This window comes from Rutidosis leptorrhynchoides, chromosome 2 (assembly GCF_046630445.1).
Source record: "Rutidosis leptorrhynchoides isolate AG116_Rl617_1_P2 chromosome 2, CSIRO_AGI_Rlap_v1, whole genome shotgun sequence".
NCBI classification, from domain to species: Eukaryota; Viridiplantae; Streptophyta; class Magnoliopsida; order Asterales; family Asteraceae; genus Rutidosis; species Rutidosis leptorrhynchoides.
In genome coordinates, this window is record NC_092334.1 from 616,928,323 (window position 1) to 616,946,814 (window position 18,492).

The following is an 18,492-nucleotide window of genomic DNA, read 5'->3' on the forward strand; positions in this document are numbered from 1 at the left end:
AAATCCAAGGACAAATCCTACACATGATTACCAATCAGTGCCAATTTGGTGGTACAACAAAAGAAGATTCAAACGAACATCTTCAAGCTTTTAATAGGATTTGTAATCTATTTATAATCCGAGAAGTTGAGGATGAAACTATTTATCTTATGTTGTTCCCATGGACTTTAAAAGGAGAAGCCAAAGATTGGTTAGAATCGTTACCTGAAGGAACGATTGACTCATGGGATATTTTAGTTGAGAAATTTCTTCAAAGATTCTTTCCGGCATCTAAAGCCGTGAGACTTCAAGGAGAAATTGCCACATTCGTGCAAAAACCAAATGAAACGTTATATGAAGCATGGACAAGATTCGGAAGGATGTTGAGAGGATGTCTTCAACACAGTTTAGATACTTTTCAAATAGTGCAAATTTTCTATAAAGGCGTCGACATCGCCACACGAAAAGACATCGACAAAGCAGCTGGTGGTTCCATTATGAAGAAAACCGCAACTGAAGCTCATAAAATTATTGATAACATAGCCTCCCACTCTCATGAGTGGCATCAGGAAAAAGATATTTTTCATTCATCTAAAGCGGCTAGAGCCGATTCTAGCCATAACTTTGATTCTGTTTCCGCAAAAATAGATGCTTTCGAGAGACGAATGGAAAAGATGACTAAAGATATTCACGCAATACGAATCAGTTGTGAGCAATGCGGTGGACCACACTTAACGAAAGATTGTCACATTGAGCAAATGATGGAACAACGTGCGAATGTTTTCTACATAAACCAAAGGCCGGGAAATAATTATCAAAATAATTATCAACCGCCAAGGCTAAACTTCAATCGAAATCAAAACATTCTTTACAATCCAAATGGACCCAACAATAACTCGTATAACCAACAAGGTCCAAATAACCAATCAACTCAAAACAACACTTTCAATCAACAAAGACCTGGCTTGTATAAACCACCACAACAAACCGAAGAGAAAAAGTTAAATCTGGAAGAAGTGGTATTTAAGATAGTTGAATCTCAAACACAATTTATTGCAACTCAAACCCAAACGAATGAGAGGTTTGATCAGTCATTTAGAACTCAACAAGCTTCCATTTTGAATCTAGAAAAAACACGTAGGTACTCTTGCTAGCATGATGAGTGAGAGGGAACAAGGAAAGCTACCGAGTAATACTGAAGTAAATCCTCGGAATGAAAATGTTAACATGGTTTCAACGAATTCTGAAAAACCAACACCAGAAGATGGGAAGGTTTTAGATGTGAGTAACAATGAAGAAGTTACAACACCACCACCACCCAAGTATGTAAAGCCAGTGGTGGCACCATACAGACCACCCATCCCATTTCCAAGAAAAGGAGTTGAGTATGAGGAAGTAATAGGTAATAAAGTTTGTGATACCTTTGGAAAGAAGAAGAATAATAAGAAAGTACAAGAAACTAAAATAGTAAAGATAAACCCGGTAAAGACAGTTCCACCAAAACCTCCACCTAGGGTAGGTGATCCGGGTGAATTTATTGTTCCTTGTCTACTTAGTGATTGGGTCATGTATGATGCACTAGCAGATTTAGGTGCGAGTATAAGTGTTATGCCTCTTTCATTATATAAGAGATTAGGAGTAGGTGAGTTAAGTCCAACAGAAATGAGTATTCGACTCCTTGATCAAACCATTAAGCACCCAGTTGGAATTGCTGACAACCTACCCGTTCAAGTAGGTAATTTAACCTTTCTAGTCGAATTTATTGTCATTGACATAGAAGAGGACTCAAACATTCCTCTAATTTTAGATCGACCATTCTTAGCGTCCACCGGGGCGTTATTTGATGTAAGAGAGGGTAGAATGACACTTAGTAATGATGAAAAATCGATCACCTTTGTGAGTCGAAAGTCTAAATCTCCACCAACCAAAACCGTTGAACCAATAAAAACGATTGGTAAGAAACATATTGTTTTACCAACTCCAACGGTAGTGCTTAACAATAATAAAACGCCTAAGTGTGGAGAAAATGAAACAACACCTAATGATGACCTGATAACAAAGAACCCCATTGTTGATACGAAATTAAATGACCCCGTTATTAACAGTTCAATGAAGAAACTTTATAAACGGGTTTATGATGCTAGAATTAAGGGGAACTTTAAATTATGTAACCGGTTAGTATCCAATCTGTCGCCTAAAGAAAAGGCAAAATTAGTTGAATTTGTGGATATTACACAAGAATCCGACCAATGGCTTAAAGCAAAAGTCACAGATATGCAAGTTGATTATGGTCCAAGAAAAATTGACGATGAAGTTAATCACAATTTTGACACCACAGCTACCTAAGTGTGAGGAGATTCAAAATGTTCTAAAAAGAAAATGCTGTCTAGAGTTAGTTGTTCTGTTCTCGTGTAGTATCGAGAATGGAATCCGATTGGTCTTTTCCACTAGCAGACACTAAAGAACTAGTTTTCTCCCCCCATTCTGAATTTTTTTTTGTTTTGTAGGTTTTATATGAAATTAATATGCTTTTTAAATTTAAGTTTTGTGTGATTTTAAAAATAAAAATTTACTTTATTTAATTAAGTTTTAAAAAATGATTTCTAAAATTCGTCGTGAGTTAAACACTAGGTCATTGAACCGAGATTGCTTTACCCGAGGGCGGGACGACAAATTTTGTTATCATTATTTTTAATTTTATTGATTTAAAGTATGCCAAAAAATATTAGATTTTATAAATTTTTGAAAGTGGGGTAATATACCAAACTTCAAAAATATGTATATATGTTTGTAGTTTATCTTAAGTACAAAACAGGGTAAAACAACGCACTTTTAAATACTGTCATTAAGTTCAGCAAAAGCTACTAATTTTGACGACAAGACGCAAAATATCAAATGTGAAATAACAACAATATGTTTGCAAACTCGGTAATTTTAATCATTTTTCTACACTAATCACCCTCATGAATTTAAATTTTTACTGATTTCTTGCAAATGAGGGCATTGCAAGATCTCAAGTGTGGAGAAGGGTTATAAATTCTCTCGGGTTTACACTTGGTTTAATTGCCAAATTTTGTGAAAATTTGAAAAATTTTCAACTAAATGAATTCAAAATAATGTTAATACATATTTATGAACGATAAAACTAGGTGATACTACCGAAATTATTGTTACCTCGGAAAGGACATAAATTGAGAAACAACCCAAAACACTTGAATTCATTTAAAATGGAATAGAAAAGAATAAAAAGGCAAAGAAAAGAATAAATAAAAGCTAAGTGTGGGAAGAATTTATCAAGTTCTTTAAAACATATATCACATATTTTGTACAAGATTATTGCAGGTACTTTTGTTTTGGACGATACTAATCAGTTTTACCCGATTTATTGTAATATATTTGAAAGAAAGATAGATCTTCACGATGAATCAATTCCATCATTAAAAGGAAGTAAGTCTTCCGAAAAAGACACGCGCTTCTTGATTTAGGTCAAGAAGTTGTCGTCCAGACCAGCTGTAGGTTGACAAAAAATCTAGAAAAGTCATCTCTAAAATCAGCAGGAAATTTGCGGACCTCAGCATCAAACAGGGTCGCCATGTGGTCAGACTTATCTTAACCAATGGAGGATCTGTCTCGTAAAATGGGGAGGGCACCGTGCAAATTAGCTTGATAAGACTAATGAATCAGACCCCCAGTAAGGATAATCTCCTTAAAGATTAAAAATCAGCTTTTAAGCCTGATATTACTCAATCCTTGAGATTGACTTTAAAGATTGAGAATTACAAACTCATGGAATTCGATATCTAAACTCGAACTTGAACGAGAAAATATTTTGATCAAATTACAAACCGATTTGTTTTCTGAAAACCTATTTTCAATGCGTTCATTACAATTGAACGTAAAATCCTGAGAATTCATCAGAATTCATTAGGTCACCTGAACCAAATCGGGTGTCAACCGTAAGAACGGTGATTGCATAGCATGGTCGGAGACAGGACCTTGTGCCATACCGAAAAATCATAGGATAATCTTTACTATTGCTCCTACAAAGGATAGTAATAGCATCCGACACGTTTTAGACCATGAACAAATGCATGTCATTAGACATTGCCTTCACAGTTTCTTGTTCATCGCTTTCCTTTACAACCGGACGGTAGTTTACCGAAAGGTAATATACGGGACAAGTAAACTGGACGTGTTGCTTTCCTAATACAAGGTTAGCAAGTGGGTGACACAAAACCGTAAAGTTTTGAGCTAAAATTTTAAAATCCGAAACCCACAAAACCCACAATAACATTTTGCAACACCGGTGAAGGGTTATTCCGGAAAACTTATCTAGGATAAAAACTAGATTGAATTTTCAAAAGATCAAATGTTTTCATAAAGATCCAATTTCCTAACGGATCTAAATTTTTATAGTCATGTGAGACTGTAAACCACATCGTTACTATCATTGTTCATAACCGTCATATTGAAATCACTGATGTACAAAGTGTGAAGAATAAAGAAGTGATTCATGTATGTTTTTATTTCAAGACTATATTGCTTGAGGATAAGCAACGCTCAAGTGTGGGAATATTGATGATGCTAAAAACGAACACATATTTCATAGCATTATCCCTCAAGAAAGACAAGATTTTAGTTGCAATTGTTCTATTTACAAGTGATATTCGTTTAAATAATAAAAGGTGAAGACAAAAGGCAGATTCGACGATTTGAAGATGCAAACGACCAAAAAGCTAAAAAGTACAAAGTACAATCCAAGTGGTTCAATATATTGATGAGAAACGTCTAAAAATTACAAACGTACAAGATATTAAATTATACGAAAAGGCGTTCGAAAATCCGGAACCGAGACATGAACCAACTTTCAACGCTCGACGCAACGGAGCTGAAAGTACAAGTCAACTATGCACAAGAATATAATATAATATTTAAATAATTCATAATAAGAATAATAATAAATAATAAAAAGTTGTTAATTGAGCATAGTTAAGGGGTCATAAGTGAAAATTTCAAATCAACATTTGCCTATAAAACGAGACTGCGGAGAATGAAGAAAGACACACCTTTTTCCAATCTTCTTTCTCTATATATGTAATTTATATATATTTATAATTATAATTTTAATTTAAGTTTAATAATAATTGAGTTATTGTAAGAAATGTTTTACGGGTTTTAAAGTCCGAACTCTGTCCGTGTAACGCTACGCGATTATTCACCACTGTAAGCTATGTTCTTCCTTTTTAAATTAATGTCTCGTAACTAAGTTATTATTATGCTTATTTGAGCCGAAGTAATCGTGATGTTGGACTAAATATTAAGATGGGGTTATTGAATTTTGTACCATAATTGTGGTTTGGACAAAAGATCGACACTTGTGGAAATTAGACTATTGACTATTAATATATGGGGGGTATTGTCTAATTGAGTGACAACTCATTGGAGTCTGTCGAACCTATCTTCAAATTAATTAACCTAATAATTAATAATGATTATGGTTGTCCTATTTAGTGACGTTCATATGGAATCTGTTATAATCATTTAATTAATCAATTGGGTTGGGTAATTGATTATTCATTCTGATCAAGTGGATGAATTAATATTCATAAACTAATTAAAACAGGGGTGGATTACATACAGTGATAACTGGTGTAATTGTTGACAGAAGTGATAACTGCGTCACAATTTAAATCCTTAATCAGTTAGAATATTTGACTTCGGGTATAAGGGTAATTTGACGAGGACACTCGCACTTTATATTTATGACCGATGGACTATTATGAACAAAAACCAGATAGACGTATCAAATAAACCAGTACAAAGGACAATTAACTCACGGTAATAAATTAAAATCAAAACGTAAAACATCATGATTACGGAAGTTTAAATAAGCATAATTCCTTTATTTTATATCTCATCGTACTTTCATTTATCGTCATTTTATTTATCGTACTTTAAATTATCGCACTTTTATTTTTACGCTTTATTTATATTTTTAATTATTGCACTTTTATTTGTCGTCATTTACTTTACTCTTTAAAATAAGTTTTATTTATATTTAATATTTTGCATTAGGTTTTAACTGTGATATAAGTCTCAAAATCGACAAATCGGTCATTAAACAGTAAATCCCCCCAAAGTTACCTATAATTACTATATATTACTAAATCTAGTTTAACTACTTAATTAACTAATTTGACCTAGTAAGACACCCAATAATAGTGTCCACGGATCGACCTCCCGGACTTTACCTTAGCTATATTATTACACGATAGGTATACTTGACTTTTGTGTTTTAGTTTAATTTAGGTGATTTCCTGTAGTAAATAAATATAAAACTGATAGCCGTTTCATACACACCCTCTAGAACACATCAGCGGACTTGAACGTTGTTTTAGTGATAGTCACCTAGGTTGTAGGTGGACTTGTTGTTGCGGTGTACTTGTGTACAGTTTTTATTTATATTGTATATAGGTATATATATACAGGTATCTATTTGGTACGGTGTCTTAGGGATGAATCTATTGGAGGGATTTGAATGTTTGGCGGTTTTGAGTGAGTTCACGGTAAGGACTTTGGTCATTCGGGCACTAGGAGTTATCGCGTGTTATTTGGTGTGAATGTTGCATCAGTCCGAGTAAAGTACTTTGCGTGACCATGTGAAAATGGTAAGGTACGCATTTGTAATAGTGACCGATCACCATTATTATGAAAGTGTATCTTGACATCAAGCATGACATGACGAGTACCGAGCGAAGGAAGCGTGGCATGGTTAGGGTAAAATCAGGACGAGTTAGGAATCTTTTATTGGTTCTTAGGATATAGTGGGCTCGGGTGATGTGCTTGTTGTCACATCGGATTCGTTGTGAGTCGGAAATTGTTACGGTGGATTCGGTTAGTTAAGTGAGCGAGCCAACTCACGAGTTCGGCGCATATATAGTCACCCTACGTAGTGGGTGCATTATTGAGATCGTCATGGGTTGTAGTTACCCAACGTAACTAGGATTACTGATTAGTGTGTATGTGTGTGCGACAAGGACTTGAATCCCGTAATGGGACGTAGCAAGTCTAATGATTGTAGAACTGGGTCACACTCGGAAGAGTGTGCGGTTAGAGAATCGTGTAGGGATTCAAGTTGTGAGTCGCCTTGGAATTGGCGAACCAAGGAGTCTTCGGGTCATTAAACTCGTGGGAGTGGGACCCGTATGATGATATTTCCGTAGTGTGTTAGCGTGTTGTGGATTACAGGGTGACATTCCTAACGGAATACCCCTTGATGATGTGGTTGTGTCATTGTGCGAAAGAGTGTAAGACCTTGTGTTTCCAAGCATCTCTTTAGTGTTAGATGAAAGGTTTCGTGAGGCTATATCGTTTGGCCTTGTGGAAATTGCGGGTAGCGTGTGATCGGTAGAAACTTTCGATAAGACAATAAACCGTAAGGTTTGTCGGGTAGGTATGACTTCGGGTCATTAATATGGAGATATGGGTGACATCGGTTGTATGGAACCTTAAGATCGAGTTTCTAAATTTCGGTAGATTATGATGGGAGTCTGCATGACACTGCGTCAGGTGCCCCCTTTATACCTGCTAAGTGTAATGTTCAACTCCGGGGATGGTGTGATCACTTTGTGCTTAGGGTTCCCGTGGGATACACTTGGAAGCAGCGAAGATTACAATAGTGATCGACGGGTGATAGTAATTTGACGGTTGCGAAAGTCGATGGCTAAGAGCATTGCGGTAAACACTTCTTATGAAGTGAGGGATGAGCGAATCTTGTTGCTCTTAAGTGATAGATGGGTAAAGATGTCCGGTGAATCGGTGATGGACTTAATGGTCGGATAGGCCTAAGGTTATGATGAAGTGTTGATATTGTGGTCAACGCAATTATTGTATCGGATTGGTCACTCTTCTCCATGAGAGTGAGCAATTGCAGATAATGGTTCGTTGAGTGGAAGGTCGGGTGATCTCGACTGAGATGCACGACTAATTAAGCGGAGAGGCATATGCCAAGGCTTAGAGGCGTATGTAGTGCTTTGGTGAAGTTCGCTTTGCGAACGACGAAAGGTTGTTAATTGTGATTGTAGTATGAAGGTACGATGTCGTCGCGTGTATGACATCTCAAGTGATTGTGTATGTCGGCTCTGAGAGCCTGAAGTGAATTAGTAGTGATTTGGCGTATATGATCAACGCTGAGAATGGTCATGTGTGTCGTGGAATGACAATTCCGCGGGATGTTATCATCTTGGCGGTGAGAATGTGGAGCTGAATCCTAAGTGGGGGAGTTTTTACTGCCGCCCGAGGAAGATCCGGTGGTGTATTGTATTCCGAAGTGTCGGGGTGTACCGTGCTATGCCTCAATAGGCATTCAGAGTTCCTAACAAGGAAGAGTGACGGGTTTTTGATGTTGACTCGAGATCGTGTTACGATTGTGAGTTACGATTCCGAAATGTTATGTGCGGAGTTGTGATGACAGGATCAAAGGAAGTGTAAGTCTTCGTATGTAAGGTGGTCGTGAAGTACCATTGTGCGGTGTGAGACCAAATGTGAAGTTTGAAATCTCAGAGTGAGAGAATGAAGCTGTCGTTGCGAGTGCTCTCGTGATGTAAATTTGGGTTGGTGTGAAACTCGGATAATACTGTTGAGGGAGTGCGAGTTTGATATCGTGGTGAATACTATATTTTCCCTGTCGGGAAACGTGCTCGTGAAAACTGTCAGTGGATTATTCCACTTTACGGATGATTGTGAAGCGGGAAGTGTCGATTCTGATTGTCTCACATCGAGACACGCGGATGTTGTTTGTTTGCGAGAGTGTTTTCCCTAGTGATGTGACATGTTGGTTGTATTGAAATGTCGAAGCCATCCTTAATGGACGGTCTAGGTAGGAGGATTTGTGATGACCCGGAAATTTCCGACCAAATTTAAACTTGAATCTTATATGGTTTCGACACGATAAGCAAAGTCTGTAATGTTGAAGTCTCAAAACCTATGAACTGTGTCCATGTATACATTTGACCTTTGACTAATCCCGACGTTTCACGAACAATTATTGTTAATAAAGATGTATATATATACATATATAAATATACGTGTATAAATAATAATGTGAAATAACAAAATACAAATAATTCGGTAGAATTAAATGTGTAAAATAATATTTAACATAATAAGGTTAGGATTAAAAAGAATCTATATATAAATATATATAATAACTATACATAATTATTAATATACGTATATTGTAATACATATATATATATATGTATATATATATATATATATATATATATATATATATATATATATATATATATATATATATATATATATAAGATATAAATATTATGTGTTGAAGTTTATAATATATATTTTTACTATGAAATAATACAATATAGTAAATAGATATATAATAATAATATATATAAAACCTTATTAATGTGTTCATATTTACATATATATATATATATATATATATATATATATATATATATATATATATATATATATATATATATATATATATTATATGATGTAACTTTTATCCAAATACAATTATATAATAAAATATATATATAAGATGTGTAATTACTAAATATTCAGTATATGATATTACATAATATATTATATATTACATAGTTAATAATAAATAAAAATAAGGTATTAAATTAAATTATAAATTAAAATATATTTACTAAAGTAATAATATTACCACTTGCGATATTAATATCAACACTAGTATTATTAATATTATTTAAATATATAACCTAAAGATACAAATTGGAAATAAATAAGTCAATATTAATATTATTATTATTATTATTAATATTAGTAATATTATTATTATTAATTCTATTAACATTATTATTTGTATTAATATTATAAATACTATATTTATTAATCTATGCTAATTATTTACGTAAATAGATAAAGTAGGAATCATAATCTATTGCAAGTTGCAATCCTACTGTAATTGCATTCCAAAATTTGTACAAATTTATTCTCAATCAAATTCAATAACAACAAAGTTTGTTAGATGTCGTTATCCGCTTTATTTTTTTTATTTTTCTAAATTCTGTCAGAATCAAAGTTGTCGAACGAATCAGACTAACAAACAAGCGTAATGTGATTTAAAATAGCTGTAATTACATCGTTTAGCAACCCTATAATACTTCACAATTGCAATTCGGGCTTAACGGCAACAATCAAAAATTTATTTTGAAGAACACAGGACGTGACCCTCTGTTCTTGATTTTTTTTCAAACAGCTCAAATTTGAAACCCATTTTTAAATCTTTAAATGCAAATACGTTATAAATTCTTCGTTTAAACTATCTGTAAAGTTTCATACTCCAATTCTTAATATCAAATTCAAATTTTCGAAGTCAAATGAAATTTTCAAAAGTCAAACAGTTTTAATTATGAAAAATTCGAACTCGTTTTGAAGAGTTCTGATCAATTGATGTTTCCAAAAGTTTCTAGGAGTGATTTTCAACTTAATTCATGTTATAAATTTCATCTGAAACGTCCTAGAATTCAAGATGTGGATTTGAGTTTGGAACGTGTTCATCACCACTGCAGTAGCAGTTTAATCATTTATTTATTTATTTATTTATTTATTTTTTTGTTAATTGTGTCTGTTGAAATCAACCATCGTTCCCAATTGTTTATATATCACAGCCTACCTCAAATCTAAATTTCTGTGATGATTTTTGAGTTTCCTAGTCGACTGAGTAAATTGGAGAAGAAGAGATAACAGGAAACAGAATAGGACGGGTTATATTTATTAGGATAGCAGTTATAATCAGAAAACAGGCAGTAGCCGAATGGTTAGGTGATGGTGTCGGGTTTCGAGAGGTCGGGGGTTCGAGTCCCTGGAGCTACAACATATATTTTTTTGGACAAATCCTTCTAAGGTAGTCTTTATTGTTATTATTGTTATTATTATTGTTATTATTATTGTTATTATTATTAATTGTTATTAATACATGTATCGTAATTATAATTATTATTATTAAGTATTGATATTATTATTATTATTATTATTATTATCATTATTTTTATGTAAACATAAGTACTATGACTAATATTATTATCATTTTGTTATTAAGTTACACCATTAAATATTGGTAACGTTATTTTTAGTATTAGTATCATTTTAAACTTATTATTGTCATTATTATCATTAATATTAGCATTTTTATCTTGTGTATAGTTATTACTGGCATCAATATCATTAAGTATTATTATCATCCATATTAGTATACTAGGAGTACCCTTTTAACATAAATTTTAGTATTATCAATTATGATCATTAAAAATTTCTATTAAAACGATAATTATTATTAAACTTATCATTTCTATTGAAAATACTATTGTTACTAAAACTATTATTTTTACTTATCACCATTAATAAATTATCATTTTTATTAAAGTTACTATTATCAGTATTATTATTATCCTTAAACTAATATTACTACCATTGATAATAATCTTACAAAACGAAAGATATATTTATATATAATACAAATATATTTATTAAATAATGTATACTAATGCTACATAAAATTTCATCCTAATTAGTAACATTAATTAAATATCAAATAAGTATTATAATATAAAGAAAGCATTAATAAAAATTATATATATAAGAATATTAATCTTAATACATACAATAATAGGTATACATTTGTTTGATTACGATCATCTGTTTTAATATATATAAATGATATAGGTTCGTGAATCCGAGACCAACCCTATACTTGTTCAATGTCGTTCTATGTATTTTTACTACAAAATACAATAGGTGAGTTTCATTTGCTCCCTTTTACTCTTTACGTTTTTGGACTGAGAATACATGCAAATACTTTATTAACTGTTTTACAATATTTATATGCGTGAGTTTCATTTGCCTTTTTACCCTTTATATTTTTGGGCTGAGAATACATGCGCAATTTTTATAAATGTTTTACGAAATAGACACAAGTAATCGAAACTATATTATATGGTTGAATTATTGAAATATAATATGCCCCTTTTTATTTAGTCTGGTTATCTAAGAATTAGGGAACAGACACCCTAATTGATACTGTGACGACCCGAAAATTTCCGACCAAATTTAAACTTAACCTTTATATGTTTCCGACACGATAAGCAGAATTTGTAATGTAGAATCTTAAAAAGTTTGGAACTACATTCATGTAATCAATTACCCTTTGATCGTGTTCGACGATTCACGAACAATTATGTGTATATAGATATGTATATATAATATATAATATTAACTGAAAACATTAACAAAGTATTAAATATATGATACTTTACATGAACATATTTGTTTCGATATATTTATCGACAGAATTAAGAGATAATATCAAATGATTGAATTATCAGATACATTATGATATGATTACGGGCCTATGTTATGAGGTCCACTGTGATTTAAGAAATCTATTCTTTTTGACAACTCATTACTTAACCAGTATGATAAAGATAACGATATTTATATTTTATTTTATTAAATATATATAACGATTTAAATTAATATTATATATTTTTATACGCGTATTATACGTACATAGTTTTATACTTTTACTATACTTTAACTTTACCTTTACTTTACTTTTACTTTACTTTAACTTTAATAATTTATACTTTAATAATTCACTTTAATAATTCATACTTTAATAATTCACTTTAATAATTCATACTTTAATAATTCACTTTAATAATTCATACTTTAATAATTCACTTTAATAATTCATACTTTAATAATTCACTTTAATAATTCAAAAATCTATTATAAATAGAATTCAATTGGTTTCATTATTTCATAGAAACTTGAAAATATATTTCTCTAAACTCTCTCAATCGAATTACATATATATATATTTACTTAGTACTATTTCAAGATATTATTAGTATACATAAAATACTACGACGGAGTTATATTCAGACGATTTCAAAATAAGTTTTCAAATGGGATATAGCTAAGGAAATTATGGGTTATAGCTATGAAGGTTATGGGTATTGATCGAGGGTATTGCTCGTGAGGTCAACCTAACGTTTATCATTTTCGTTGCGTCTACGTACTTTCCTGCAATATTGAATCACAATATTGATACGTGAGCATTCATATCTTATCTTTTATATATTAATAGTGTATCCCTGACTAGTGCTCGAGTATATATGATTATGCATGTTTGTATGCTTAGTTTCGTCGTTAAATAGTTTATGATAAATCACGAATTTGATACATATGCTACTGAGATAAGTTATATGATATGCATGTCGTTGAAAAGCTGAAGAAAAAAATTAATAACTTTTCATTTAGAAATCGTGTGGTTTCGATGAACGGATTAAAAGATATGGTCAACTGAATTATCATTAATTTTAATATTATTATTAAAACGATTATTATAACTGTTATCAGTTGATGTTATTACTAAAATTATCTTTATTACTAAAAATTAATATTTTTATTGAAACTATCATTTTATTATTTTTATCATTATTATTATTATCAATATTATTTTATCAAATAAATATGCGTACAAAGATATTTTTACCACACGTAATGTAATTACATTAATAATACATACCACTATATTTTTATGATATTAAGTGAATTTTATAAATTTTATTACTTGAGATATATAAAAGTATATTTTTATCATATATGAATTTTAATATAAATTTTTATTTATTAATAAATGACTTGTATTATTTAGTATAATAAGATCTGATAAATATATTTAAATATATAAAACTACTATATATAAGTTATATAATAAACATGTATAGATTTTGAAAGTCATTTTGGGTCAAGTTGACTTTTGTTGAGTTTTGCATGTCGGTCTCGAGCATTAGGATTGTGATACACTACGACTTGACCTAAATTGTTAGACAGATATTGACCAACATTTAAATATATATACTTAATATAGGTTCGTGAATCCGAGACAAACCCTGCACTTGTTCAGTGCCGTCATATACATAATTGCTACGAAATACAGTATTGTGAGTTTCATTTGCTCCCTTTTTATATATATTTTTGGGCTGAGAATACATGCGCTGATTTATAAATGTTTTACGAAATAGGCACAAGTACTAAAACTAATTCTATGTGGGTTTAAACCAGAAATATACCCTTAGCTTGGTAACATTAAACTACTTGTCTATGTACGGTAGGCGCGAATCCTAAAGATAGATCTATTGGGTCTGACAAACCCCATCCTGACTATGGGATGCTTTAGTACTTCGAGGTTATTTTAAACACACCTGATCTGGTGTACTTCAGAGGGTAAAACATGAACGTTAAGGCTTGTTACCGGGTGCCTACAACTTATAGAATACTTTTATACACTTGCGAGTGTACAGATATTTATAGAAACTGAAATCTTGTGGTCTATTACTATTACGGAAATGATGGATTATGATAAACTAATGAACTCACCAACCTTTTGGTTGACACTTTAAAGCATGTTTATTCTCAGGTATTAAAGAAATCTTCCGCTGTGCATTAGCTCATTTTAAGGATATTACTTGGAGTCATTCAAGACATACTTTGAAAGACGTTGCATTCGAGTTGTTGAGTTCATCAAGATTAATATTAAGTCAATTATAGTTGGATGTAATATGAAATGGTATGCATGCCGTCAATTTTTGATGTAAAGAAAGATAGTCTTTTAAAAACGAATGCAATGTTTGTAAAACGTATCATATAGAGGTCAAATACCTCGCGATGTAATCAACTATTGTGAATCGTTTATAATGTATATGAACGGGTCCTTTCAGTTAGTATCAGAGCGGTGGTCTTAGCGAACTAGGTCTTGCATTAGTGTGTCTAACTGATAGTTGTTAAGATGCATTAGTGAGTCTGGACTTCGACCGTGTCTGCATGTCAAAATTTTTGCTTATCATTTTTAGTCGGAAATCATCTACTTACCATCCTTAGGAAATTACCTGCTAATCATTCTTAAGTCTAGACGCGTTTTCCTACATTTATTGCATAATAGTGTATAGACGAATTCTTATCTTAGCATATCTGTTACTGTGAACTTTGACTGACATCTTTCAAAGATTCCTCAGTAATTTATGGGATTTTGGTATTATATATACATATGTAAATTATGTATTGAAGAATACCAAATCTAAATTCTACAATCTATTTCATACCAAAAAATTCTTTCCCTGATCATACAAGATGGATCCCTCAACCAGTTCGAGTTCCTCGGATTCCGACAGCTATGCCGATATGGATTTCCACATGAGCTCCGAAATCAGCGTGACCGGAATGAATCAACCAATTAGCCATCATCTATTCTGGATGAATTGGGGATGGGTTCGTAATCTACTTAACCATTGGAGACAAGAAGAAGGCGATCCCTTTCATTCACCACATTGCCCTCTTGGCAATGAACCTGAAGCACTTACCGGCGAACCTGTCCGAAACACCATTTTCTCTCTCATTTCCAGAGTATCTCGTTATGATTGTATACTACACCAAATTCTAGATCTTATTTATCCACTCGTCCGAACCGACAATTACCCCGGTGTAATAGAAGAAGTCAACGAGCTTCGCGCTCGGGTAGTGGCTTTGGAGAATATGGTGCAAATGTTACAAACACCAGCAGCAGCACCAACAGCATAACCAGTACCACCATCAACAACATCAACAGTACCATTACCACCACCAACAACAACCGCATCGCAAACCTCAACTTCACAATCTGTCCCACGAGCATCGACGTCATACGCCATGTAGATACCAAGGAATACCACAACGATGAAGTATTGATTCATAACTTCATTGGGGAAATATTCTACGGTGATTATGTAATTTCGAAAGTTTAGAAATTATCTATCCTCGCCTTAACCATAAATCAAATGAGTTTAATTTAATATTAACTCATTAAATCAATATTACATCTGAAGAAATATACACATATATATTTCCATAAAGACTGTAATAAAATTCTTTTGTACAAAATATTAATTGTGAATTTTTTTTTAACGGGTAGGTAATACCCGAGAGATATATAAATTCACAATTAATATGTTACATTCTTCAAATCTGATTCAGCAAATCATCCATTATACTCCCTACTTTCACAACAATATACATTCTTTTATAAAAATCAAAACAACCATACTCATTCAAAATCTAATTACATATTCTGATTTTGAAATCTCAGAATTCGATTCAAGATATAACCGAAATCGTCACTCTTAGATTCCTACATCTTTCAAAACTATACTTTGACTTCAAAACTGTCCTAGAACCTCATTTCTATTCATGGAACTCACAAAAATATTTGTATCATTCAAAATCTTAGAACATCATATGTATATTAACAATTACAATATGTGTTCAAACACTTCAAAATTCCTAAAGACATGCGAGATGATGATCCAACTACATATTACCCACTGTCATGCATCTGAAAAGCTCTCGAAACCAAAGTTATAGTTTAACACGTATCCATGTCAGATCCTTTGATATTTATTACCAAATATAATTTTTCAATCTCTTTCCAAAATAGACAGTTTTGTCACAGCTCCAGCAAATCACCTTCATTTGTTTATACGAATAAACCTTATTATAACAATTACCCCTTCATCATTGTTACCGGGGAACCTTTCATATCTCGCCACATTAGCAGTAAACTTATCAACAACTTCATTAACCTTCGACTTAAGCCTCTCCGAAAAGCCACTATACTTATTCATTAAAACCCCATAATGTACTCACCTACATCCTGTAACAATAATTGTCACACCAACTACTGGGAATTAGCAATCAGTATTTTGAATTTCGCGACAATTTTACGTCAAAAGTTATACATATAACGTCTATCTCCTAGACTTACATACTTCGAATGTGAATTTTCTGAAAAACATCCCAAACCATGAACTAGTTCTCCGAAATTGGAAAAATGCTGATGAAGCAGCAAAAACTGTAAACGACTTTAACAGTCAAAAGTTTGATGATAAAGAATAGTATGGTGGTAAAGCTGAGAAAAAGAGAAGGTTTGAAACTGGAAAAAGGATTGAGCAGACCATGAAGGAGGCTGTGGACAAATCACAAAGACTAAACCTGCCTTCAAAGGATCCAATTGATTCAGTGTCTACTGAAATCGTTAGCAAACAACTTACTTCTTATTCTAAACCTTCACAGACAAATCTTCTTCATCATCCATATTATCGTATCTTTTATTATAATATCTTCGATATTCCTGAAGATATTTTCACAACTATTCTTATCTGAAATCTTTTATCTCTTCGCAATATCTGCGTTACAACATAAAAAGAAACTGTGTTAGTTTCTAAATTCTAAAAAAAATAAAAATTTGAATTTAAAATAGGAATGTTTTTGAAGTAGTGTTGGGAACTGAAGCATGAGTTAGTATAATATAATGACACTTGATCAATGTGATTATATTACAGTAAGTCATGCTGAGTTTCTAATGGAACGTGATGATTCACAGAACATACCGTCATCATGTACTGTTTACACGACTCTTACATTCTACTCAATTTCCAAACATATTAAGAACATATCATCTTGATAGCTCTATATTTTCGGATATTCTGGTAATTTGCCAAATCAAGATCGTGCCATTACGATTTTCTTCTTGGAACATTAACTATGTTCATCCAAAAATTCATATCTACGAATTCTGGACCATTATCCGCTTGACTTAAGGTCAGAAAGAGAAAACGAAAGCATGAAGCTCCGAAATATAATGGAGAATATAAAGCCCGATAACAACTCCGAAATTACAAACCGTGTATATCAATGCGTATAGCAATATAAAGACACGAGAGAATGAAAAACACAATAATCCCAAGGTAATTTTAGAAGAAAATAACTTCCTCCGGTGGTAGATGAAAAAGAAGAATGACATATATGAAAGTTAAGAGTATATCAAGAATCAATATTGGATGAAGCATATTAACGAATGCTTTACAGTATGAATTGGGGAGAAAGACTAGAAGGTGTGAGATGTGGAAATAAAGAAACGAAGGGGGTGGAATTATAGTAAAATATCAGACAGAGAAATCGAGACAGATTATCGCATTTAATCAAAGAAGATCCTGATTTCCTTAATCGCCGAAGAACCAAATCTTATTGCAAAGATTTTCTTTAAATCCCATGAATTCCGAAAATCAATCATAACTACGTCATCGGTTAAAACGAATATACGTTTACTCATTTCACTCTCTTGCGATAGCTTCACTTATACTCTTCGCGTAATCAAATTATTTTATCTATATTACTCAATGATGATAAAACTCTATTTATCAACTCATATTCATCATGAAAACATTTTTATAGTTAGCCATGACGACCTCGATCAAATTTCGGGACGAAATTTCTTTAACGGGTAGGTACTGTGACGACCCAAAAATTTCCGACCAAATTTAAACTTAACCTTTATATGTTTCCGACACGATAAGCAGAATTTGTAATGTTGAATCTCAAAAAGTTTGGAACTACATTCATGTAATCAATTAC

The 18,492-nt window shown here is 32.2% G+C and overlaps 1 non-coding gene across 1 annotated transcript; it reads right to left on the reverse strand.

Moving 5' to 3' along the window:
• Positions 1–281: 281 nt before the first annotated feature.
• Positions 282–388, reverse strand: LOC139894866 (small nucleolar RNA R71). Its single transcript, XR_011775345.1, has one exon. It is a non-coding gene; the product is annotated as a small nucleolar RNA R71 (small nucleolar RNA).
• Between the last annotated feature and the right edge of the window lie 18,104 nt (positions 389–18,492).